This window comes from Phacochoerus africanus, chromosome 2 (genome assembly GCF_016906955.1).
Source record: "Phacochoerus africanus isolate WHEZ1 chromosome 2, ROS_Pafr_v1, whole genome shotgun sequence".
NCBI classification, from domain to species: domain Eukaryota; kingdom Metazoa; phylum Chordata; class Mammalia; order Artiodactyla; family Suidae; genus Phacochoerus; species Phacochoerus africanus.
The window spans coordinates 155,567,625-155,594,516 of NC_062545.1; the positions used below are offsets into that span (position 1 = coordinate 155,567,625).

At 35.0% G+C, this 26,892-nt stretch overlaps 1 protein-coding gene across 1 annotated transcript in view; it reads right to left on the reverse strand.

Moving 5' to 3' along the window:
• The window catches only part of DOK6 (docking protein 6), a 377,419-nt gene that overhangs the window by 251,717 nt on the left and 98,810 nt on the right, over window positions 1–26,892 (reverse strand). The window lies entirely within an intron of this gene.

Here is a 26,892-nt window from a genome sequence, read left to right on the forward strand (position 1 = left end):
TAAAGGAATTATATTATCTATCTTTTTACCTGAGTTTTGTAGCATCAGGAATTTATCTACTCAACTAGTTAAAATAAATTGTTTCAATGCACTTTTCTTACAGGGAGAAAAAAATTGGGTAGTCATAGGCATGTTACCCTTTAAAATTACAGCAAATTTAAAAAACAATATTAAATACGAAAATAATTTTTTACGAAAACATTTTATGTTATGTCATTTTCAATGCGCTGGCTTCAATCATCTTTAAATCATCTGGGTATCAACACCATATAAAATAATTATTGTCACTATCCTAGTAACAGACAACTCTATATTCCAGGATAGTGAAGTAACAATTTACTAAGGTTAAGCACTTTCATATTGTTCAATTTTTTATCTTTGGAAAGAAACAGCTATTTTAAAAAAATATCATTTAAAAATTAACTTATCTTGTATTAATTTTATTTCTATTTTTATTTTTATTCTTTTGTCTTTTTAGGGCTGAACCTGTGCCGTACGGAGGAGCCCAGGCTAGGGATCAAATCAGAGCTGTAGCCACTGGCCCATGCCACTGCCACAACAAGGCGGGATCCGAGCCACATCTGCGACCTACACCAGAGCTCACAGCAATGGCAGATCCTTAACCCACTGAGCAAGGACAGAGATCAAACCCACATCCTCATGGATATTAGTCAGGTTCATTAACCACTGAGCCACGACGGGAACTCCTCTTGTATTAATTAAAAAAAAAAAAAAGCAATGTCTCATATATTACTTTACAAAATGAGAAAAAACGATGTTTTTATAATGGGCACATGTTTCTCACCCTTTTGAACTTTCATAGCAACTAATATTTATTAAATGCTTATTATGTGCAATACATTTTTAGACATATTTAATCCTCATACCTACTATATGAGGTGAGTTTGAATTTATGACAAAAATAGTGAGAGTGCTAGAATTTGAACATACATCTGTCTGAACACAACAGCTTTAGGAAGAAAAGAAAAAGTAGATGATGAATTACACACAGGCTCTCCTTTTTGGACTTTGCCCTTATTTTATAGGACTAATTCATACTAGCTTTGACACTGTCACCTGATGCCCACCTTAACACCGTCCTCGCACAGGTATGTTTAAGGCAAGGCAATAAAATGAGTCTCCATTTCAATAACTAAACAGATCTAGAAATGAAAATTTCATATTTCAAAATTTCATATAAATGCATGTTTTTGCTGGAGTTTACTTTCTTTACAGCCAGAAAATGAGATCACAGTATTTCTCTTTTATTCCTTTATTTAAACTGCTGCTATACTGTTTTCAACTAATACAGGCCAGATAATATTCCTTTTGAGTATGCATTGTTTATTATTCACTAGAAGACTGTTTGCTCTGTTTAAAAGCACTCTTAAAACAATCAGATGAAAATCTCTTGTTGTAAGAGCAGAATAAATAGAATAATAATATAAACACACTCTTTTCCTTTATTCTTGCTACCTTATCTAGCTCCTTCCTGGTAACTACAAAAACCGCATGAAGGACAGCCCAGGCTTCCAGCTCACAAGCATGCCTCTCTCCTTCTCGCCGCTGGAAACGCACCTCCTCAGTCACAAGATTCCTAACCACGCCCCAGAAAATAAGGAGTTAAGTTACTCCTTCAGAGATCCTGGTGTTCCTTCTACACACTTGTGTTTCACATGCTGTGTTCTAATTATTTATTTGTTGGCTCCTTAATGATCACCATCCCCAAAATACAACAATATTTTAAAATGAAGTATAAATATTGATAAAAATTCCATACAGGCATATGATTTGTTGGAGTCCTCACCCCCAATGTGATGGTATTTGGAGGTAGGGCCTTTAGGAAGTAACTAGAGTTAGAGTTAGATGAAGTCACAAGGGTGAGGCACTCAGGACAGGATTAGTGTCCTTATGAGAAAAAACACCAGAGAGCTTGCCGTCTCCATGATCTCACAGAAAAAGAGGTCATGTAAGCACACAGTGAGATGGGCCTGCCAGGAAGATGGCCCTCCCTAGAACTTGACCATGCTGGCCCTTGATCTCAGATTTCTAATCTCCAGAACTTCTAACCTCCAGAAAATAAATGTCTCTTGTTCAAGCCACTCAAGTCTATGGAATTGTGTTAGGGGAACCCAAGTGAAGACAGATAATTTTTAGATTTTGTTTTTATTAGCAGAGTAATATTGTAGAAGTGAAAAACAGTTTAATGAATCTGAGTAGAAATTTGAGAGATTGGAGGCAGATAAGTAAATATATTATTTGCAAAGTGGAATAATAGAGAAAATTATTAATATTTACCTCTACTATCTGACTTGGAATCCTAGCTGAGTTAGGAAGACCCTCTTTGAATGGAAATGGGACACAAAACCTAGATAATATGGTTTCTATTCTTTCCTAGAGAGGAATGCTTTTCCCTGTACCCTGTACACTGTATTGTTCATAGCCCAGGACACATTGTGGTGTCAAATGAAGCCTTGTAATATTCATGGAAATACATAAATATACTTTCTGACTACAATGTCTGATCTTGTATGACAATAGTTATTTTCTACTGAAGGGTGATATAAATAGGAGTGAGAGGAGTTCCCGTCGTGGCGCAGTGGTTAACGAATCCGACTAGGAACCATGAGGTGCGGGTTCGGTCTTTGCCCTTGCTCAGTGGGTTAACGATCCGGCGTTGCCATGAGCTCTGGTGTAGGTTGCAGACGTGGCTCGGATCCCGCGTTGCTGTGGCTCTGGCGTAGGCCAGCGGCTACAGCTCCGTTTAGACCCCTAGCCTGGGAACCTCCATATGCCGCAGAAGCGGCCCAAAGAAATAGCAAAAAAAAGACAAAAAAAAATTTTTAAATTTAAAAAATAAATAAATAAATAAATAGGAGTCAGAAAGCATAAATATTTCTATTTAGGCACTCAATGATGCTATAGAATAAACCTGCTAACAGATAATAGGGAAAAAAAGATTTGGTATTTTCGATTGTATCTTATCTCTTTGCTATTACATTAACAGAGGCTACCACATATAGATAAAATTGATTGTTAAAGACTTGATGTAATAGACTGTTTACAAGCTAAGGCTCTTAAGTTATTCTTTTCTTATTTGGGAATAATTTTAGATTTATAAAACACTCACAAAAATGGTTCAGAGTTCCCAAGAATATTTTACCCAGGTTCCCCTCATGTTAACATCCTAAATAATCATGATAGATTTTTCAAAATTAAGAAATTAACACTGGTAAAATATGATTATTAATCTAGAGATTCATTCAGAAATCACTTTTTTCCCACCAATGTTCTATTCTGTTTTGGGATCCAATCAAGGTCACTGCACTGCATTTAGTGTCCTGTCTGCTCTGATTTTTGATAGTTTCCAGTCTTTTTAAAAATTTTATTGTTGTATAGTTGACTTACAATATTGTATCAGTTTTAGGTGTACAGCAAGGTGACTCAGTTATAAATATACATGTAAATATGCTTTTTCCCCATATAAGTTATTATAAACTATTGAGTAGATTTCCCTGTACTATATAGCAGGTTTTTTAAATTACTTTATACAGTAGTGTGTATATGTTACTCCCATTCTCCTAATTCCTCTCTTCCCCCCATGTTTTCCCCCATGGTAACCATAAGTTTGGTTTTGAAATCTGTGAGTTTGTTTCTGTTTCATAAATAAGTTCTTTTGTATCATTTTTCATTAGATTCCACATAAAGTGATATTACATGATACGTGTATTTCTCTGACATTTCACTTAGTATGATAATCTCTAGCTGCATCCATGTTGCTGCAAATGGCATTTTTAATAGCTGAGTACTATTCCATTTTATATATGTACTACATCTTTATCCATTCCTCTGTTGACTGATATTTACATTGCTTCCATGTCTTGCCCATTGTACATAGTGCCTCAATGAATATGGGGTTCACATATCATTTCAAATTATAGTTTTCTCTGGATATATGTCCAGGAGTGGCATTGCTAGATCATATGGTAGTTCTATACTTAGTTTTTTAAGGAACCTCCATGCTGTTCTCCATAGTGGTTGTATCAATTTACATTGCCACCTACAATGTAGGATGAAGCTTCCCTTTTCTCCACACCCTCTCCAGCATTTATTGTTTTCAGATTTTGATGATGGCCATTCTGACTGGTGTGAGGTGATACCTCATTGTAGTTTTGATTTGCATTTCTCTAATAATTATTCATGTTGAGCACTTTTTCATGAGTTTATATAGCCATCTGTCTTCTTTGGAGAAATGTTTATTTAGATCTTCTGACCATTTTTTAATTAGGTTGTATGTGTTTTTGATATAGAGCTGCATGAGCTATTTGCAGATTTTAGAGATTAGGTCCTTGTTGGTTGCTTTGTTTGCAAAGATTTTGTCCCGTTCTATGGGTTATCTTTTCACATTTTTCATGGTTTCTTTGCTGTGAAAAAGCTTTTAATTAGGTCCCAGTTATCTATTTTTGCTTATATTTTCATTACTCCAAGAGGTGGATCCAAAAGATACTGCTGTGATTTATGTGAGAGAGTTCTACCTATGTTTTCCTCTAGGAGTTTTATAGAATCCAGCCTTACATTTAGGTATTTAATCCATTTTGAGTTTATTTTTGTGTATGGTATAAGAGCTTATTCTAATATCATTTTTTTTTACATGTAGATGTCCAGTTTTCCCAGTGCCACTTATTGAAGAGACTTTCTTCCACTGTTCTTGCCTTTGTCATAGGTTAGTTAGCCATAAGGGCTTGGTTTATTTCTGGGCTTTTTATCCTGTTCCATTGATTTATAATTCTAATTCTGTCCAGTATTATACTCTTTTGATAACTGTAGCTTTATAGTATATAGTCTGAAGTCAGGGTGCCTGATTCCTACAGCTTAATTTTTCTTTCTCTAGATTGCTTTGGCTATTTGGAGTCTTTTGGGTTTCTTTACAAATTTTAAAATATTTTGTTCTAGTTCTGTGAAGAATGTCCTTGGTAATTTGATAGCGATTGCATTGGGCCTTTAGATTGCCTTGGAGGTATAGTCATTCTGACAATGTTGCTACTTCCAACCTAAGAGCATGGTAGCATGGTACATCTTTCCAGCTGTTTTTGTTGGCCTTTTTTTTCCCCTTTCATGACCTTGACAGTTTTAAAAACTACTGGTCAAGTTCCTCAATTTGTTTGTCTCAATGAAATTATTTTTGATATTTCAAAAGTCTAATGAAAATCTCATAATATAATGATTGAAACAAAATAATTTGCTGGGAAAAATAATATGAATTTAACATGGCTATGGACTAGTCAGATTTTTCATAATATCTACCTGAATTTTTAACTTAAAGCACTATTTAATAAATGCTAATAAATGCAGATAGTTTTGGTTTTGCTTTTGTTTTTTAGACATAGTTTTTCAAAACATTTTGCTTTGTGAGGGGAGTAAAATAATAAAAATGGATCTGATGCAAATAATTGGGTGGTGCCTCTATGTCAATGTGAAGCCAAATTCAGCATGAGTTAGCACCTGAAAGCAGCCGTCATACCAGAAACATAAAATTATCAAGAGCATGAGGAAATCACCTCTCCGTCACTCTTTATCAAATGGGATTTTAATAGTGCGCTATGCTCTGCTTTAGGCCCTAGAACTGATGACTTATATAAGTATGTTGGAGAAATTCTGAAGATTAGCAACAAAAATGACTGCTTGAGACCAGGAAATCACTCCTCTGAGAAAAAAATAAATAAATAAAGGAATAGAGTTTTTTTTTTGTCTTTTTTGTTGTTGTTGTTATTGTTGCTGTTGTTGTTGTTGCTATTTCTTGGGCCGTTCCCGCAGCATATGGAGGTTCCCAGGCTAGGGGCTGAATCGGAGCTGTAGCCACCGGCCTACGCCAGAGCCACAGCAACGCGGGATCGTTAACCCACTGAGCAAGGGCAGGGACTGAACCCGCAACCTCATGGTTCCTAGTCGGATTCGTTAACCACTGCGCCACGACGGGAACTCTGGAATAGGTTTTATTTTGCTTATAAATGAAAGATAATTCTTCAAGTACATGAAAGGGAACTACACCAATTAAGTTAGATATTTTATTTTTATTTGTGTTCCATGAAACAGGACATAAATCAATGCCCTTCATTAGCAGAGTGTGGGAGGAGAGGGTGCAGTCTCTTCAGACACCACTTGGCTCTCCAAGGGCATCAAAAGATGCAGGGGCCATTTGGCTGGCTGGCAACAGCACTACTGCTTGCAAAAAGATTCACCTCCTGATTTCTGTCCCTTTTCAGATGACACTCTTGCCAGTCGCACCACTGTTCAAGATGTTGCTTCACTCTGTCCTGGGGAATTAACTGATTCCACCTTGTTATTCAGAGTTATCACCTACACTTTTCAGTTGTCTCACCAAAAAGGTTCCTGGGTACCCTTCAGATTTTCCTTCTAGAAAATTCTACATTGTTACTAGGACTCCAGAAATCCCCAGGAAAACCAGCTGTTCCACATCTCAGTTTTCCACTGCACTAGTCAGCCAGCCAGACTGCCATAGTTAAATTCCCTCTTGACTCCCTTTCATCTGATAGAAACCCTTTCCCCTCACAGCAATCCCTTCTCTTTAGTGTTTTCTCCTTTTCAAGGTGATTTTATACAAAGGACATCCTTTTTCCACTTAAGACTCACTGTGAGGTCGATGGTTTGATTTCTTGGCTTTTGTTCACAGGCATAATGATGTTATTTATGTAAGGACCCATTCCCAAAATTTAATTTAACCAAAAGTCAGATTTAATGGGTTTATTCCACCACAAGATGTTAACCTAAAGAAACTTGCACTTCAAATAGAATTTTGGTTAGAAACTTAGGAGAATTTTTAATTACTGGAATTGTTGAACTTGCAGGTCCTTTGCTATAAAAAGAGTCACAGAAATTTTGCTTCCAGAGATTTTAAAGACTAGAGAAGACAGTGGCATATCTGGAGCATCTTATATTTGTGCTCCCCCTGAAAGCAAAATGCTATATAAATGATAACTTAGACCATTGGATTCAATTATTTATTTATAACTGTGTACAAGATGAACACATCAAAACAACAAATAAATAAATAAGCCCATTCATGAATAGTTATTGAAGGTTGATGCTATGTGTATATCCAATTACTTAGCCCATTGTCCTCTCAGAAAATGTTTATGGTGCTATTGAAAGACACACTGCGTTTTTGTAAAAAAAAATTAGTTAATTCACAGGATTAAGCTTAATGCATTGGTGAGTTTAGTTTTAACTATCATTTCAATATAGATAGGAACTTTCAATACTGGCTTATATTTAACTGATGTCAAATAAATATATGCCAATATCAGAATCACTCTCACCCATTCATTCATTCAAAACACATTTGAGAGCTCTATGTTCTGTGGATGTAGTAGTAAAAAAAATTAAAAAACCAAACAGATAAAAATTATAACAATGACAAAAAACATAGTTTCCTCCCCTTATGGAAACAAAGTTCCTGCCTCTTGGAAATCCATTTCAGGGGGGTAGACAGATGATGGCAGATAAATAAGTGCATTTGTAAATAGTATTTTTCAATAGTTCTAAGTGCAAGGAGAGATGGCGAGGGAAGGCTCCCCCACAGGCAAACATTTCAGCATTAGAGGATGTGAGAAAATGAGACATGGGGTGTGGGGGAAGAGAAAGATAAAATTGCAAGAACAGCTACATTGATGAGGGAGCTTGTCTGACTGCAAGAAGGCCAGGGTGGAGGGCAGGGAACCACAGTAAAGGTGGAAGGAAATAAGAAAGATATAGGAGAGTCAGATCAGGAAGGCTCTTGGCTTTAAGATTTCAATAAGATTCATCAATTCTTTCTGTAAGTTAGGGTAGATGTTCTTAAGTAAACTAAAGTCTAAGCAAATTTAGGATTTTAGAATAAATAAAAGTCACAAAAGATATGAAATTTTTAAAGTGGCCAGATGGGGTCAGGAACATTGGATATTTCAGGCTGATTCTATTGAATGCCTAGATTTTTTAAGCCACATGTAATCTCTAAACTGTTAGATTTGCAGCTGTCAACTGAAGGGTCCACAATTCTATGGCTTCTGTATGCCCAGAGAGCAGACTATGAGAATCAAATATTCCACTGCAAATCCTCCTCTGTACACACTTGAAGCTCTGAATGTAGTTCCCAGGCTTCTGAGCTCTATGAAATAAATGCAATCGCTCTCTGATAAATGTAAAACCCAAAAGGTTTTTCTCCACCTATGAACTGATTAGAAATACTTAAGAATACAAGAGCAGTGAAGAGATGAGCCAAAGGCAACTTCAAAATGTTTGCCACAAAAGGCAAAAGTGCATTTGTGGGGATGTGGGATATAAATACATTTTCTTAAATATCCACAAGTCTAAATACATCTATTTTTAACTGTAACTTGGCAAAAACTAACTAGTATCCCATAAAGTGTAAGGATTCTTATCACTAAATCAAGGATTATTTTTATTTAAGTGTTTTTAAAATATTTCTACTGGCCATTTCTGTTTCAGGTTATATAATCTGTGATAGAAAGTCTTAAGCAGAGGTCTCATTAAGGATGAGAGAAAGTTGAGGCAGGCTATTATTTTATGTGTAAATGGCTATCTATATTTATATATAAATGTATTTGTACTTACATCTATATGATTTTTTAAATTTCAGTTTATATATGCATCTATCGCTGCATAAACACCCACCTATTTAAATATAAGCCACAGGACCAAAAAATTTAAAATGTTTTTTCCCTTCTCCTTGGAGCACAATTTAATTAAAGTTCAATTTTAAAAGAGAAAGTTCTCACCAATTTTGTTAACTTAAGAACTTTGGGAGTTCCCATCATGGCTCTGTGGTTAATGAATCCGACTAGAAATCATGAGGTTGCAAGTTCAATCCCTGGCCTTGCTCAGTGGGTTAAGGATCCGGCGTTGCCGTGAGCTGTGGTGTAGGTCACAGACACAGCTTGGATCTGGTGTTGCTGTGGCTGTGGTTAGGCCAGTGGCTACAGCTCTGATTCGACCCCTAGCCTGGGAACCTCCATATGCCGTGGGAGCGGCCCTAGAAAAGGCAAAAAGACAAAAACAACAACAACAACAACAACAAAAATTAAAAACAAAAAAATAAAATAAGAGCTTTGCATCATTCACCATTGTTTAATGCAAAATATAAGTACTGCTATATCCATTAACACTGAAAAAAATGTTTAAAGAGCAATACGCATACCTCATTTTTTCTCATTTCATGGTTGGAAAGACCAAAATAAATGTGTTCATCTTTTCTATTTCTATTATCTTGCTTTCTCTTTATCTTAATAATCCACAAAAACAACTGGAAATACACAGAAGGCAAACAATGATTCCCAAAATCTCACCATTGCTGATTTTTGAGAAGTCCAACTGTTCTTTGTTTTTCACCTGAATATTTATAGTTCTCTCTACTGCATTTGTCTACCAGGCCATCAGTGCAATACTGGGAAAGAATACACACATCCTTTAGAGTCACAGTCAGAAATGAAATGCTTCACAGCAGCAGCAAGTTTTAGGTTAAGAGTGTGAAATTTTCATTATCATAAGAATGAAAACCAGGTGTAGAACAGACCTGTGAAGCAGTAACCCAAGCAGGCAGCAATTTTTAGAAACAATCACAGCACTGGAAGGATACTTACAATTACTCCTCCTGCTCCCTACTTTCAGAGAGCCCCACACAGGTATGATAAAAAACAAAATACCCTTTGTCTTTGCTTGAGATCTCCAGGAAAGAACCATGTCTTCTGGGTTTTAGTTTCTCCAAAATCAGAGTACTCTTTGGCTCTATAGCAACTTATGCTTTTGAAATGGATGATGTTTTATTTTCATCAGTCAGTTGTAGAAGCTTAACTCAACAATCAGTGAAAACTCTATTCCAAGATACAACTAGTGTGTTTCTATTTTATGGACCCGGTTTCTAGAGGGTTCAGTAAGGAAAAGTACATGTCCAAATGAAAGCTCAAAATACTTCCTCTTCCGTTTACTTCTCCTTCTGAGTTATTTCCTCTACTTGTTAATCAACCATATTTTCAGTTATACAAACTTAAAATCTTGGGTCATCGTTAATTTTTCCTTTTACCTACACCATGCCAAAATGTATGGGCAAAATCCAAAAGCGAGATGCTCTTGCAATACAATAAGAATGGGTTGAATTGAGAAAACACACACACACACCCCTAGGAAAGAGTTAATAAAAATGCAAATGATGGAAGGCCTTAAAAACCAGAGTTTTCATTTGATGTAACAGAAAATGGGGTCAATGATCAGTTTTATTAAAGGAACGATTTTGGAGTTTCCGTCGTGGCGCAGTGGTTAACGAATCCGTCTAGGAACCATGAGGTTGCGGGTTCGGTCCCTGCCCTTGCTCAGTGGGTTAATGATCCGGCGTTGCCGTGAGCTGTGGTGTAGGTTGCAGACGCGGCTCGGATCCGGCGTTGCTGTGGCTCTGGCGTAGGCCGGTGGCTACAGCTCCGATTCAACCCCTAGCCTGGGAACCTCCATATGCCATGGGAGCGGCCCAAGAAATAGCAACAACAACAAACAACAAAAAAGACAAAAAAAAAAAAGGAACGATTTCATGAAAATAATATTTATAAAATATTAGACCAGCAGCAGGGTTAAATATAACTATGGCCAATAGAATAATTTTATTAGGTAATTAGTATATTCATACCAGAGGAGGAGTTATAATTCAGCCAATGTTGAAAGCAGTGCAGAAGAAGATGAACCCGAGATGGAAAACATTACAGGAAAAATTTGAACTTCACAATAAACTTAATACAAGTGAAGAATTAACGATGTATCTAATTTTTTATACCTAGGTAGCTAAGTGAATAATGGAATTTATGAAGTTGTCAGAAAACTTAAGAAATGATATTTAAACAGCTGCATTAGCAAATCTGCTCTTGACAAAGTTATAAACTGCGGTCTTCCTGTAAAATAGATGCTTTTCCGACTATCTCAGAATAACTTCTTACTATTAACTACATCCTCCTTGTGAAAACATTGTCTTACTTCAGTTTCTGGATATAAATTTGCAGATTCACCCAATGTTGATTCATCCCTTGCTTCTCAACACCTAGTACTTTTTTAGAACACTGTGGGCCTCATTAAAACTATAAAGTTCAATATACTTAAAATATTGAATCAGCAAACACATATCCATTACTTTTGTTTCAAATTAGTATATCAACTTGACTTAAGTCTGCATACTTGTTGAATTGTCTTGAATGAAATGTTTTATCCCTGGCTCTAGTAATTCACTGTTCTTTAAAGGCAATGATGATATTCAGATGTGGTTTCAAGTGGGGACTTATACTAAGGTTTCTACTAACAACTGACAATTTTCTGATAATAAACTTGATGGTAACTGAAATGACTGGATTCCTTTCAATCAGCCATAATCAGCTGCCAGATTTGGTAATGAACTTAAAGAATTACTAAAATATCAACTACAAATGAAGTTCTGTAATGGTCTTAAAGAAATTCCAAAATGTGTAGGGTCAGTAGTTACCAATAATTAAATTCTCTTTTTTATATAAGTACTGCATATGACATATCTTAATGTTCATCCTTCCAAAGACTTTATACCTACTTTATTTTTATACTTTTATAAGCAATATTTATTACTGTTTTATATGTTAACTTTTGTATAAGTAGTATAAAACTTCACATATGAAACATTGTAAAACCTAATTTTCACTTCCAATTATATGACAGAGTTTTATCCATGTTGTCATACTATATTTTGATTTTTCTTTTCTTTCTTTGCTGTTGATTTGCATGAAATTTAAAATATATCTTAGATTTAAATTTTTTATTAGGTTAATGTATTGGAAATACCTTCCCCTATTTTGTAGCTTGACTCTTCACTTTCTTATAATTTAATCTTTTATATAGAAGCTTTTAAGATAGTGAATTTGTCAGTTATGCTTATACATTTATGACTTTTATTACTAGAAATGCATAATCTATGTGGCTACTGATATATTTGAACTTTTTACACCCTCACATTTTATTCTTTTTAATATACATATTTCACTCTTTTCCTATTTTGTGATGGATTTATAAAACTTCTTAGACCGCCTCACTTTTCTTCCACTCAGCAGTCTTTGAAACCTTTTTCATTCTATTCCATAAAAACATTCATTTAGTTGACAAATACATTCAATCAGCCATGTATAACATCACTCCCTTTCTTTTCATTTTCATTATTATCATCTAGTGGAATCCCATTTTAAGAAATTCTGTTCTAGTAACCTCCCAGCTGATCTCCTGCTTTCACACTTGTTTTACTCCAATCCCACTTAACTATTACCATAGTAAATGCCCTAAGTCACAGCTCTGGTTTCATATCTCTTCATGCAAAAAACAGATGAAAAAGAACAAACAACAGATTTTCCAATCTTTTGAAACTCTAACTAAAAGTCTTCTCTCATAGAGTTCTCCTAAATCAAATCAGTGCATCAAAATGTGCATCTCTTGCCATTTCCTTTATCATTTGTTCTTTGCTGTCTTTCGACAGTTAAATCTCCCTTATTAGATTATAATCTCCTTCAGAGAAATAGCCATGCCTTACCCATCATTGTGTTTTTCTCCACCCTAAACTCACTCATAGCAACGTGAATACTTAAAAATTGTTGGGAAGTTCCCTGGTGGTGCAGCAGGTCAAGGATCTGGTGTTGCTGCAGCTGTGGCGTAGATGCAACTGTGGTAGTGGTTAGATTCCTGTCCCTGGAAATTCCATATGCCACAGGTACTGCGAAAAACAAACAAACAAAATTGTTGGATGAATTAATCAATACTTTATAGATATGTACTCTTTTATAATTTCCAAGATGGGGACATACTCTAGGTCTAAATATTGAAAATGTATTAACATACTTCATTCATAAAACAACATTATTAGGCTTCATTATTATCACCGTGTTACACAAGACAAAATTGACGTGCAGAAAGAATTTTTTTAAAGTCACTGAGATATAGGAATCAAGCCCTGATAATCTAACTTCAGAGTTTATATTTGTTATTATTACATTACCTCCTCATGCGCTGTCCTTTGAGTCTTAAGCTAGCAAGATATTAATGTATTAATTTTAAAGCTGGTAAAACTTACATCAACATAAGAAAGTTTGGCTTGCTCTAAGGATGAAAGCCTGGGCCTAAAGAAAAAAGGATGCTATAAACAAAAATACAAAACAAACAAACAAAAAAAAAAGGAGTTCCTGTCGTGGCTCAGTGGTTAACAAATCCGATTAGGAACCATGAGGCTGCAGGTTCAACCCTTGGCCTTGCTCAGTGGGTTAAGGATCTGGCGCTGCCATGAGCTGTGGTGTAGGTTGCAGACACGGCTCGGATCTGGCATTGCTGTGGCTCTGGCATAGGCCAGCAGCTATAGCTCTGATTAGACCCCTAGCCTGGGAACCTCCATATGCCCACAGGTGCGGCCCTAAAAAGACAAAAAGTAAATAAACAAACAAACAAAGAGATTTTGACTTGTTCTCTTTTTTCTATTTTGTCATTTTTTTCTTTATTTCTATTTTTTTTTGAGTCAACCATGTGTGAGCAATACCTCTGTCTTTTTATTCCCTCAAACCTATACCTTCCCATTTGTTCACCTATATCACAGAGAAATGTACATTAAATATCTAGAAGTTAGTCCTTGCTTTCAAGGATTGGAAGTCAGCCAGTGAAGGAGGATCACCCCTTTATTCTGATACAATGAAAATTTTAGCACAGTCGCAACATTTCACATCTTAAAACTCAAGTGATAAGAGAGATCAAAAAGAGATAACTGAAAAGAAGAGTGAAAAGAGGAAGGATCTGAAGTTTATTTTCCTTCTTCTAAAACCTAGGGAACCTAAGGCCAATATGGGGCTTGTCTGTGATTAAACCAATAAAGAACTTTTTAATGCATGTGCTTACACATGTTTACCCCCAAAAAGACTGTTTTAAATACCATTTTGGACAAGTTTTGTGCCTTTTCATTTAGGGACACACATCTTGTGCAGTAATAAGAGATTTAAAAAAAAAATCAAGAATAAAAGAAAATGGTAAGATCTAAAGTAAATAGTATTTGAGAGTATGGAGTCCTTGAAACTTTGGTGCTAATCCACGCTCAGTAGCTGACAGAAGCTTCTTGCCTCACAGAAGGAAAAAGACCTGAAATCTTCAGGAGTTCAGAAACCCAGGAAAGAAAAAGCTTAAAGAGTGAGTTCAAATGTATAAAGCTTGCTTGAAATGAAATGTCTTAAGTGAGACACTTTACTCAGAAAATTTCTTTGCAAAGAGTACACAGTGTTTCGTATTTAGCTTTACATTTTTATTTCTCTCATTTTCCCTAATTTAATTTTGGCCACTGTTTATAAAATGTACTGCCTTTCTGTAAAGACCTATATAATTAGATTTGGATGCCCTATATTTGTTTAGTATTATTTTAATTTTGTGATTTAACCTGACTTGTTCTCTTTGGTCAACATTTTGGGCATGGCTTCAAATCAGGTAGCAGCAGCAATCTTTACTTGCAATAACTAGCATCTTAAATTCTTAGGAATTTATGAATATTAACATAGTTTAAACTATACCAAAACCCAGTGAGGTGGGCAACATGATTATCACTGTTTACAATATGGGACACTCAGAGAAGCTAAGCAACTTATTAAAAGTTTGACACAATTCTAAGTTATTGCTATGGTTTGCTAAGTTGGCTTCCTACCTTGGCGTTCTCTCTAAACTATTCCATACACTCACTGCCCATCAAAATAATCACTCTAATGTTTTCTTAATTCTATGGCACATTTGATGGATTTTATTTCCTTATCTGGCATAAGCCTAGCATACAAAAACTTGCATACCACTCTTATCCAGCTTTCCCACTTCTCCTCCCACTTCCCCTCCCACTTCCTTTTATTCAAACTAAACCCTTTAGAGACTCAAAACTCCTAGCCAACATTTTTTAACAACTTTATTGAGTTATAATATACACAATAAAAACTGTGTGTATTTAAACTGTACAACATGATATTTTGGTGTATGTATACATTGTGAAATGATATGTCACCTCATATAGCAAATTTCAAGTATACAATAAAGTATTGTTAAGCATAATCACCATGCAGTACATTCAATACTTTTTTTGTGCCTCCAGATGTCCTGACATCTGGTCAACCTAATTAACTTTTTTCTATTAATGTAATGGCTAGGTTTCAAGGAAGGAAACTTTGGGCAGTTCAAGTTTGTTTCCTCATAACCGTACCCCCACTCTCCACTTTCCTATGTTCTACATGCCACAAACCTAAGAGTTATTATACCCTTCTTTGTTTTGTGACTCAGTATGTTTCATTTCTCTCTCCACTTACAGTGCATGATTGTTGAAAGTACAACTTTGTATGTTATATAGCTTTTTGTATAACATTCTTACAAGGGTCCTCTATAGATATTGGCAGAAAAAATAAACTCATGCCTTATATTTATAAAGAACCAGTACAGGTATTACAAACTTAAATAAGTGCAATTGTAAACAACAACAAAAAATGCTCAAAAAAAAATAAGAACAATAGTGAGGGAGACAGAACAGGTATTAAAACATACTATAATGCCCCAACAATTAAAAATAGTGTGGTAATCAGACCAATAGAACAGAATAGAAATTCTGCAAAGGCTATGTGACCATAAAGGTGGCATCTCAAATCAATGCAGAAAGGATAAAAAACATTTTAAATTTGAAAAAAAGTATCAAATTTGCATATCAGCCTTTGACCCAGCATTCCCTTATTTTAAATTTTATACCATTAATTCATCTGTATTCATAACAATGCTATGTGGATAATTATATATTTCAGGATTTTTAATAATAAAAAAATAACCTCATTACCTGTTGGTAGAGAACATATCAATCTATGGCACATCTGCACAGGTGAATAGAAAGCTTTCTAAGTGTTGATTGAAAATATCTCAAGGATATGTTTATTTAATTTTTTCTTTCTTTCCTTTTTTTTTTTTTTTGGTCTTTTAGGGCTGCACACACAGCATATGGAGGTTCCCAGGCTAGGGGACGAATTGCAGCTGCAGCCACTGCCTATACCACAGCTCTACAGCAACACAGGATCTAAGCTGCATCTGCAACCTACACCAGAGCTCATTGCAATGCCAGATCCTTAACCCACTGAGCAATGCCAAGGATCGAACGTGAATCCTCATGAACGCTTGTCAAATTTGTTTTCACTGAGCCATGATGGGAACTCCACCAGGATATGTTTATGTGTGGAAAAACACCTTGTTTTTCTCACACACATTATGCCTTTTGTATGAAGAAGAAAAAAATTAAAAATATGTAGCCATATTTTTTTGGATCTCCATAAAGAAACACTAGCACCACTTAAAAAAGAACTTTAAAAACTGGTTTCCATTATAGGATTTAGGGTTGGGCACTACCAAGATGAGGGTAGGAGAGAAACTTCTCAATTCATGAATTATGCACCAATAATATCCCTTATCTGCTTGGTAAGGGGTATTAAAATACAACCAAGTGTTTAAAGTTTCACAGAGCTATTTTGGCTTTTAAAATAAAATGTATGTGTGGAGTTCCCGTTGTGGCGCAGTGGTTAACGAATCCGACTAGGAACCATGAGGTTGCGGGTTCGGTCCTTGCCCTCGCTCAGTGGGTTAACGATCCGGCGTTGCCGTGAGCTGTGGTGTAGGTTGCAGACGCGGCTCGGATCCCGCGTTGCTGTGGCTCTGGCATAGGCCGGTGGCTACAGCTCCAATTCGACCCCTAGCCTGGGAACCTCCATATGCCACGGGAGCGGCCCAAGAAATAGAAACGACAACAACAACAAAAAAAAGACAAAAAAATAAAATAAAATGTATGTGAATAGCCATCAAAGGCTCCATTGGTCACATCTGCATTTTAGAATAGTGACTCTTGCAGTGGGGTACAGAATAGTGATAAGGAAAAGCCTGAGGCAGGGAGATCCCCTAGAGGTTTTATTTCTAATATCCAATATCCATTAAATGATTTTGTTATGTCAAGCACTCTCACTTAACCCTCAAGTCAGTACTGTGGTAACTATTCCTTTTACTTCCAATTTACAGATAAAACAACTGAGGCTCTGACACACTGTCTACTAACTTAGGAGGACCAAGAACAGCATTTTACATGGTGGGGAGGGGAAGGGAAGAAGGAAGCAGGGAAGATGGAGATTTCAAGGGAAACAGAAGAAAGGAATTCTCAGGATTTTCTCAGGAAGAAAATCAAAAAGGTAACAGGAGTACTTAAAGAGTTAAGTACCCAGTAATTAAGAGAGTAGGAACATAAGGGATGGTATAATAAAAGAAAAATTATCTAAGATACCTATTCTAACTATTCTTATTGGGGAAAATAAAATGTAATGTGTAGCCTATTTAAAAGAAATGATACTAAAAGGTAGACATGAGGTCTAGGATAGTCTCTATTGTAATGTAAATACTATAGGATTTGCTTTCTTTGTCCCCACTCTTTTCATATTTATCTTCCATGTAGGTTCTCATATATCAAAATAACATTTCTATCCTCAAAATGCATTTTTACAGCCAACAAGACACATGGGAAAAGAGCTTATTTACCTAGTTTTTCAATAAAATAATGATAGCCCTGTAACTTTACAATATTTGTCATATGTCACAATAGTAAAACATCAAATTGAACATAGCAGGTTTATTTTAAAAACCCTATTTTGATACAAATCCTTATAAAAAAATCCTTCAATCATTCCTCTGGAAAAAATAATAATGTGAAAAGCTTTCTAAAGACCTTATTTTTACTAGAAGCTCTACCTCTGATATATCTCAGACACACTGGACTGTACTATCAATACACTTTTAAGACATACTGTTATAAAAATCATAAAAAAGCAGAGAGAATGCCCTGTGCAAAAGGGATTTTATTGGTATCTCAGCCAGGTAACTACTAACAATGTCTTTGAAATGTATTTGCCAGATAGAAGTCATAAATTATTCCTTATCCAAAAGCATAAAGTCAGAACAGGAGTAGAAGTTTGCAGATTTGTGTAAAATTAACACATTCTTCTAGACATAAAAGAATAATCCAACTCACACCAATATGTATTACTATAGTAAGTGCTCAATAATTAGTTGAATGTGTAGATTCCTAAATGTGATTCAGTCAGCTCAACAAATATTCACAGAGCACTTATTATATGCCTTTGCTCTAGGCACCAGTCAATGTGATTATAAATGGATCCTCGCTGGAAGGAACTTGTAGTCCAGTAGAGCAGGCCAGCATGCACAAACTAGTTTCAGATCACTGAAGAAAGCACAATAGTGTTATTCTCAGTACTCTGAGGCAAAGAGGAGCATCTGACACAGCCTGGGAAGGAAAGGCTGCATGAAGGGAAGCTGATTAGAGTGAGACTGAGTTAACCAGGCAGTATCAGAGGTGGAAAGCAGGTCTATTATACAATCGAAGTGAAATCTTCTCATGAATCACTTTATCTGTGATTACTTGAATAAGATTTAAATACTTCTTTATTGTATGTTAGTGTGTCTATTCTTTTGTCTGTATGACAATTTGATGAATTAATTTTAGGTATATGAAATCGGTCCTTCATTCATTCAGTAACCAACTAGATAAGTGATACTGGACAGCTTTCCGAACCACCTGAGCTAATAATGTATTCTCTCCTGTAAAATGAAGGAGTTGAACTAAATCATTATTAAGAGTTCTTTTAAAACAAACAAAAAAATTGTGATGTATTATGGATATATTAATACATGTAACTACATAGGCTGCATCTCTACCATTTATTGTTCAAGCTTAAGAATGAGTAAGAATAGTGATGCAACAATTTTTATAAAAATAATGACATCTATAGTAATTACAAAAATTTCAAATACTATAAAAATGTAGAGACAGTTTTCTATCAATCAGAAATAACTAAAATCAATAAAATAACCAAAACTTTACATAGATCCTCAGCATAAATGGCTGGATCATGAGATAATTTTACAAACATGAAATGTTTTTTAAAACTATAATCAGAGCAAAACATTCACGTTGCTGTTCTGTTTTAATAATATATATTTAGCAGGTTGTATTTCATTAGTCATATTCTTACATATCAAATTCTATGTCATTTAATTTTCATGCTGCTAATAATTGACTAAATTATCTGAAGATAAATGTACTCAGTGTTTATTAAATTCTCTTACCATAGATTCTCTATTAAATTCTCTTACCATAGATTCTCTATCTCCATGCATTTTTCAGCAGACCTGATGTTGTTTACCAAGTCATTTTTTCTAAGAAAGGCTTGCAGGTTTATTCCTTGAATTCTTACATCCTTAAATATTGTCATATGTCTTTATATTCATTATTTGGCTGGATTAAATTTCTTGGTAAATACTTGTTTCTGTGAGACCTTATAGACACTGTGCTAATGTAGGTATTGAGTCTGGCACTGGTCCTTCCCTGTGTCGTCTCCATTTATTTTTTGGCAGGATTTTTACCTAATCATTATTTTTCAAGAATTCTTTCTAGGTGTTATAATTCCTAAGATATTTCATGTTTAAGAAAGTATGTCTGTTGCACTGACATTTGGATAATAATTTGGCCAAGTACAATATTTTTTGGATAATATTTCCTATCATTCAGAACTTTGTAGGTATTGATATATTATTTTCTGGAATCCAAAGTTCCCTAAGAAAATTTCAGACTTATCTGAATGATCCCATCTTAAGTCATTTTCCTTTCTGTATGAAAATCTGAAGAACTCTGGATATTCATTTTTGAAATAGTATTAGAAAAAGTAGAAACTTTATGTTTAATAACAAAACACAAAGATAATACCTTTAAAATCAGAAACCTAATGAGAATGTCCATTATCATATGTATTATATAAAATTCCTAGTAAGTTCATTAATCAAGAAAAAAGAAAAAACTATACCAGGGTTAAGAAAATGTGAACAGGAGTTCCCGTCGTGGCACAGAGGTTAACGAATCTAACTAGGAACCATGAGGTTGTGGGTTCGGTCCCTGCCCTTGCTCAGTGGGTTAACGATCCGGCATTGCCGTGAACTGTGGTGTAGATCGCAGACGTGGCTCAGATCCAGCGTTGCTGTGGCTCTGGCGCAGGCCGGTGGCTGCAGCTCCGATTCAACCCCTAGCCTGGGAACCTCCATATGCCGCGGGAGCGGCCCAAGAAATAGCAAAAAAAAAAAAAAAAAAAGAAAATGTGAACAGAAACTGTCACTATTTTTGGAAATTACATTGTCAACATTAAAAAACAAGTGAATCCATATCAAATTCTTAAAATCATAATTTCAGTAGGTCAGCCAACCACAAGATACTGTAATCAATTGCTTTCCCATTCACCAACAGAGATGTAGAAAATGTAAGAGGAAAATATGACAGTGGCACTGGAAATATAAAACAGGAAAAAAATAAGAAAGGTGATTAAGAGTGGTATGGAGAAAATATCTAATTTTTTTGGAAGACATTAAACTACTAAGGAAATGAAGAGATACATAAGCAATTTAATGACTCACACTGATTTTCTTCACACTAATCTCTAAATGTAATTTCAGCCAAACCCCTATATGGTATTTCATATGACTTTGCAGATGCTCAAGAAGAATGAGGCAAAGATTTTTCCCATTCTGATATGACGATTTATAATGGAGGTATAACAGTGAAGACTGTGGTATAGATACAGAGACAGATAAAGGGACAAGTGGAAACTACTACCACTACAAGTGGAAACTGCCTATCCACAGACACATGTGTGGGTTACTGCTGTGAGAAGGAGCTAGGATTTAGAACAATGGAGCAGAAGACTACTCAAAAAATGGCACTGAGAAAACTAGTTATTCATATGGAAAAAAAAACAAAGAACAGGTTTTATTCCAACCCCTCAATGTATACAAAAATAAGTTCCCAGGGATAAATACTGTAAATATAAAAGGCAACACTTAAAAAATTGTAGAATAAAATATAACAAATTTATTACATGCTTGAGCAAGTTTTCTTAGACTGTATATCAAATGAATAAGACAGAAAGGTAAAGATTGAGAAACATAACTATATTGAAATGTAAAATGCTATTGTCAAAATATATCATCAACCCTTTTTTAATTCCTGGAGATATGTGAAACACACAAGAGATGACAATATACATCTGACTTATGCAAATCTGGAAATTCTTTTTTTTTTTTTTTTGTCTTTTTGCTATTTCTTGGGCCGCTCCCGCGGCATATGGAGGTTCCCAGGCTAGGGGTCTAATCGGAGCTGTGGCCACCGGCCTACGCCAGAGCCACAGCAACGCGGGATCCGAGCCGCGTCTGCAACCTACACCACAGCTCAAGGCAACGCCCGATTGTCAACCCACTGAGCAAGCGCAGGGATGGAACCAGCAACCTCATCGTTCCTAGTCGGATTCGTTAACCACCGCGCCACGACGGGAACTCCATATTTTAAATTAATTATATAATAACAAATTTTAGAGCTTTACTTTTTTATTGAATACCGAAAACAAAATAATGAATTTGTCCATATGGAATGTAGTGTAATATGTACTTCTCATTTAAATAAAACAATTACTGTAGTTCCTTTCCTGCAGTTATCAGGTTAATGATTATATTTGCATAATGTGAATCTCTACTCTTTTATTCTTTTTCATGCATAATTCCTGGTACCTTATTTTTATTCAATTTGACTAAACAGAAAAATCTGTTGGCATAATGTTAGACATGCCTTATTCTGTATTATGGAAGACATGACAAGACACGCTAAAAATAATTCTTTAGAGAATGAGGACAATTGAAATGGTTGAAAAAGAAGGAAAATTGTCAGAACTAATTTTAAGCTAATAACAAAACTATGTTAGTGAACGTATGTCATTTAAACATATGCAGCTTACAATGTAAAATAAAATTGAGGAAGTTTCCACATAATGCAAAGGACTAAGTGCTTAGTTTCAGTAATCATTTTTTCTGAAGAAGGAAAGAACATTGGATTAATGTAACTAATACGTGTTATCTTTTTTTTTTTAAAAAAAGAACATGATTGTACTATTGTTTCTCCTTTGTTTCTTTTAGGACATCGCAAATGTCACCTTTCAAAATGACTGTACTCATTTGGTCACGAAAGAACAGATATTGAAACTGATGGTTTCTCATAAGGCTGTTTGCTGAGAAAACAATACTTACTTCTATGAATATTTAACCACGACTAAAGTTTGATTTTTAAAACAATTTTATTTCCATAAATTCTTAAAGCTATTGATAGTAAGTACCCATTTAAAGAAAATATCACCTAATTTGTTAAGTACAATTTTCTTGACTTGGTCAATTATAGTTTTGAATGATTAGATACATTCAGACCAGAACTGAAAGGAGAAGCCTTCATTTTCACTTTTCTATAAAATAAGAAAATGTCCCTCTTTTGGAGATGATATTGTTTCATGCAAAAACTTTCAGAAAGGTATTGCTGTGTAGACTGAAAATGATATTGAGAATTCTGTCTTGATTAAAGTTCTTTTTCCCCAGGCATTGCCTGTAAAACTAAATGGGGACTAGCACTCCTTGATTAAATAGAAATGTAGGCTCTCACATATCATGACATTTTGATAGAACTCTATGAGTATTTTCAACATATAGGCATAGTCTCATTTCATTGGACTTTGCTTTACTGTGCTTCCCAGACATTGAGTTTTTTTTTCCAAATTGAAGGTCTGAGGCAACCTTGTGTCAATCAAATCTATCAGTACCATATTTCCAACAGCATTATTTTTATTTATTTATTTAGCCTTTTTTTAGGGCTGCACCCATGGCATAGGCTAGGGCCCTAATCATAGCTACAGCTGCTGGCCTACGACACAGCCCCAGCAACGCAGGTTCTGAGCAGTATATGCAACCTACACCACAGCTCATGGCAACGCCAGATCCTTAACCCACTGAGCAAGGCCAGGGATCGAACCCGTGTTCTCATGGATACTAGTCAGGTTTGTTACCACTGAGCCACGACGGGAATTCTTAGCATTACCTTTAAATTAAGATGTGCACATCGGGTTTTTTTAGACAATGCTATGGCACACTTAATAGACTACAGTATAGTGTAAATACAACTTTTACATGTACTGGGAAAGCAAAGAATTTTGTGACTAACTTTGCTACTATATTCGCTTTATTGCAGGGGTCTGGAACACAACAGCTCCGAGATATGCTTAAAATGACAACATTTTAATGGGAATGAAAACACTATGGCCTGAATAAAGACAGGTGAACAACAGATACAGACAGGTAATGTTCAAGGGCTTCAAATATGAATTGGTGACGAAATCTCATGAGAACAAATGGAATAAGAATCACATTGGGAAGAAAGGGTTACAGGTTGAAAACTAAAATGATCTGGACTACATGTGCTTGACTTCACAAGACAGAATTGATATTGAAAACATATGTAACCGAAGACGCACAATAGGAAGAGAATTACTGAACTCACTATCTTAATGAGAAATTATCTCCTTTTCTACCAATGAGGAAAATGCTTAAAATAAGCACAGACAAAATAAAACTCTACAGTATTCTCCCATTTTTATTTTATCATAAACCAAAACTCTGAATTGGAAATGACTACATGGATTAATATCAAATCATCTGAGATAAATTTTCACATATTTCTCTTATCTAAATCTACATATTAAATGATACTACAGTTTAACCTAAGTCAGGGACAAATAGTAGGGCCTGGATTAAAATCACATAGAAAACTGACAAATCTTCATGTGTTTATATATGTCAAACAAAAACTATTTTGTTTCTTTACCAAATTATGGTAGGTACAAAAGTTTTGATTTGATTAGTGGCCAACTACAAAACCAGATTTGGCATATATTCCCAAGGATTCAGCTGAAACTAATATGAAATCAGCAGGTTGTTCCTAACAAGTGCCATTAGCCTATAAAAGTACTGCCTGATGACACTTGGCTCCCCAATGAAAATTCATTTATAAAATTCAAAAAGCCTTAAGAAATAAAGGGCTTACACTTACTAATGACTCTTAATAGTCCTTTAAAAGAAATTCTCAAATAAGAAAATTAACAAATTGAATCACCCATTTATTTGTAAAATCCTTGCTGGTAATGGACTTAGCTTTAGTCTGTAATGGCTAGCCAATTAAAATCTCAAGCGAAAATTACAAAGGAAAAGCTATTGTGTTTTTCAGAAATTTCACTATATGGTACCATATTGATTTTCTGCGTAATCAAAATAAAGATGAAAATATCATTAACTTGCTAGCATACATGCATAAATAGTTTTAATCAATTAACATTTACAAGAATCCATAAAAAAGCTATGTTTCTATGACTTCCTGTCATTATTTTCCACTGAAAACAAATTACTTTTCTCATTAACTCTGAATAACTAATGCAAGTAAGGGCTAATATTCTTGACTGAATCTCTCTGGTAGCCCTCACAGTGAAGGTAAGCTAGTGTGAAGATTGCAGCTTCAGCATACAATCTTCCAGGGCAGTTCTCAAGTGTAGTGCCCAGATAAGCAGTTTCAGCATTACTAGGAAACCAATCATGAATCAAAATCCCTGGGGGTACGGACCAGCAACATATATTTCAATAAGCCCTCCAGGTGATTCTGATGCACATGGAATGCACTATATAAGAATGTATTTTGTTTAGTAATAATAACTTGAGCAAAGATTTAAAGAAAGAAAATACAAGGCCTCTCTGGGACAGAGAGGGTACTTATTGTGTTGTGGCATATTCATGGCGATATCTTGCAATTACTGCTTTATATAGCAGAAGCTGAGATTCAGCAAATATTTGTACTCCTTTCAAACTCAATGTCACAATGCCTTAAATGAGCTCTAGGTGCATAAACAAATGAAGATCGTGGAAGTTTAAGAAAGGGAAACTTTGGAGAACATAGTTTGGAATTCATTGAGAAATAAAATGAGATGTAGGTATAAAGTGATGCTGATTATGGAAATTTAAAAGAATTAATCAATACAAAAAGTCATAAAGCAATGGAAAGAATTATTGGTTAGTTGGATGGGGAGTAAAAGAGAAAGAAATCAAAGGAGAATGTCAATTATTAAAAAAAAATTATTTTTTTTAATGGAATGGAATTTATAGAGCTTTCAATAATAGCTGGTGTATTACTATGATTTAGTTTAGGTGGTAAGCTAATTTATAGCATAATTTCATTTTATTGCAGATGGTGAGGAGGATATATACATTTATGTGGAGAAAAGAAAAAAGACAAAAGAAAGAAGGAAAGAAGGAAGGGAGAAAGGAAGAAAGAAAGAGGGGAAATAAGAGTACTAGACATGATACTCATTGCAAGATCTGATCACAAAAGAAACAAAAATCTAGAGATCCAAGCGATTTTTTTGTCTGGTGATTCATGCAGTTCTTGATCCCTTTTATAATGCTAGATCCATTCTCTTTTACTCTTTGGACCTGTCAGGGCAATGTAAATTCACTTCTGTTTTTTTCTTTCCTGGAAAGAGGTGACAGTGAACAATAAAATGTAAGCACTGCCAGATGCTCTAAAGCAATGCTTGTTTTAATAGTTTCCAACCAAGAGAGATATTAAGTAATGTTATATGTGTCATGACTGTGCTAAGGATTAATTAACGCTGCCCAGGAAGAACTACAGCATGAATGATGGATACTTAGCTTATGGAGATCCAGTTTCATTCAGCCTTATATTTAAATAGAAAGCCTAAACAAATAAATGCTGTAGCAGAGGATTATTTAGAATTCCTTAGCCTGATAAAAATTGGCAAGATTAGAGTCTTCCTTGGGAGAAGTAATCTTACCAGCAGTGGGAGTCAGGCTACACTTCAGGGAATCTCCTAGAAATGCCAAACACAAAGTTCCCTTTGCACGAATTCTCCTCTATTCAGAAGTCTAATATGCTATTAGAACCTCTTGGGGAGTTAAGCATTTGTTTATTTCAAAGTTATATTTTCCTCCTTATACTAACTCTAGTTATTTTAGAAAATTTTAAATTCTGAAAGGATTAGTGAATACTAGAGTTATGTTTACGATAATATTGTATCTGAGAGAATATAGGGGAAACAAATTCTTCCTAGGATAGCCTGCATGCTAATCTGGCTCCACTATTAATTGGGGATATTAATATTCTGATATTATTAATATTGTGATGATCTATAGTATTAATAATTTATGTATCTAGCTCTTGGTTTAGGCATCTGTAAGGTGAAGCACTTGTGCTGGGAGATAGCTTTTATAGTTATGCTGACAACCAAGTTTAAGGTTCATTCACGGTGACTATTATTCAGGTATAGAAAATGAGAATCACTAGTTTTTATGTATGAAATCAAATCATCAAAAGCTCAGCATTTGTCTTTTAAAAGCAGGCTCCCGTTTTATACAAGTCAGTAGTAGTCAAATGATTTTCAGTTAAATGTATGTATATCCAAGATGGAATATAGAATGTTACAAAAAATATAACTGTGTTACAAACATCTGAAATGGCCTCACTGAAGTAGGTGAGGGAACAGCTGCTGAATTAAATAACTTTGGAAAAGAGTGGAGACTGTGAGATTAATAGAGTAACACATATACACAGAATCTTAAGGATAAAGCTGTTTCCTGCAGAAATACAGGCTAACAATTCTGAAACTACTGTACTTGTATCATAATTAAACAATTAGGCAAAGATGGTGGATGGCAGGAAATGGGTTTCTCATTGCTGAAGTGGGAGGTCACAGAGAAGAAAGGGGAGGAGGCTAGAATGATCCATGTCATGATGGATGAGATATGGAGACATCAGTAGGAACTCAGGTTTCACTTAATATAGTTATATGCTTACAGCTATAAATATTTATACATATG